General features: G+C 41.0%; 1 protein-coding gene across 1 annotated transcript in view; it reads left to right on the top strand.

Annotated features, from left to right (window-relative positions):
- The window catches only part of ror2 (receptor tyrosine kinase-like orphan receptor 2), a gene marked incomplete at its 5' end in the record, with an annotated part of 50,178 nt that overhangs the window by 756 nt on the left and 47,921 nt on the right, over nt 1–1,501 (top strand). The window lies entirely within an intron of this gene.

Here is a 1,501-nt window from a genome sequence, read left to right as displayed (position 1 = left end):
CCCCCCCTCTCTCCTTCTCCTTCTCTCTCTGTTTATGGCTCCACCCCCTCTTTTTCTCCTTTCCCTAATCATGATTTACTATAGGAGTGTACATGAGCTGTAAACACACACACACACACATATTTACTTGTTATCAGTTCGTACAGCTGTTTACTGTCAGACGGACAAATTGACTGACAGACGGACTCCCCTTATCTCGATCTGAAGAGTAGTTGTTCYCGTTACTCTGAACCCGGTGTGGTGTGACAGAGCACAGGATCTCTGGAAAGAACATTCCAGGCTTCCAGACCCGCCCTGGCCTAAAACCTCTCCCCAAAAGGCTCTGCAGAGACCTGCTTCTTCTCAAGCGCAACGATGTCCTCGACTCTCCTGTTTCTTGAGTGTCTCTGTATGCGTCCCAAATGACTTCCTCATTTAATGCACTATATAGGGAATAGGGTGCCTTTTGGGACACAGCCTCGGGTTCTCGGTTAAAGATGCACTATGCAGAAATRGCTCCGCTATTTCCTGGTTCCTAAAATCAAATCAAATGTCAGTTTGTGACAAAACAAACAAGTGTAGAGAGAGTCGTTGTGTAGAGAGAGTCGTTGTGTAGAGAGAGTCCTTGTGTAGAGAGAGTCGTTGTGTAGAGAGAGTCGTAGTGTAGAGAGAGTCATTGTACCATCTAAACCGCTGTGAAATATCTTTTCCATAACCAATACTATTGTATTTTCTGCTCTTTGAAACTTGTGTACATAACCAAAAGTCAAATACGTTAAAAAAAACTAAAACGGGAAGCATACATAAATACGCATATAGAACATATCTACCGCTTCTTAGACTTGCTTTCAATGACAGATCTATGACACACATTTCTATGTGAATTTGGTTGGGTCTCCCAAAAAGTTACATATTGCAGCTGTAAGAAAAGCTCTCGTTTGATTCACTACGCAGTTCAATGGAAGGTCCCGGGTCGAGATTAAGTTTTTAAAGTTTTAATGTCACGTGCACAGTACAGTGAAATGTATTTCTTGCGAGCTATAAACCCAACAATGCAGTATTCAAAATAAATGTAGTACTAAAAATAACAAGGTAGAACAAAAACACCAGAGAAATAGAAATAAGAAGAACAGGAGAACCTAAGAAGCGATATACAGGGTCAATTCCGTATTAACAATGTGCTGGGATACTGGAGTGATAGAGGTAGATATGTATAGGGGTAAGGTGACTATATACAGGGTCAGTTCCATACTATATACAGGGTCAGTACCATACTATATACAGGGTCAGTTCCGTATTAACAATGTGCTGGGATACTGGAGTGATGGAGGTAGATATGTATAGGGGTAAGGTGACTATATACAGGGTCAGTTCCAGTACTGTATTAACAATGACAATGTATTAACAATGATTAACAAATGTAAATGTAACAATGTGCAGGGATACTGCGGTGATAGAGGTAGATATGTATAGGGGTAAGGTGACTAGGCATCAGGATATATGATAAACAGATTAGCAGCAG

Source organism: Salvelinus sp. IW2-2015, linkage group LG4q.1:29 (assembly GCF_002910315.2).
Source record: "Salvelinus sp. IW2-2015 linkage group LG4q.1:29, ASM291031v2, whole genome shotgun sequence".
Taxonomy (NCBI): Eukaryota; Metazoa; Chordata; class Actinopteri; order Salmoniformes; family Salmonidae; genus Salvelinus; species Salvelinus sp. IW2-2015.
The sequence above is the reverse complement of the archived record's forward strand: the minus strand, read 5'-3'. Positions and strand labels throughout refer to the sequence as shown.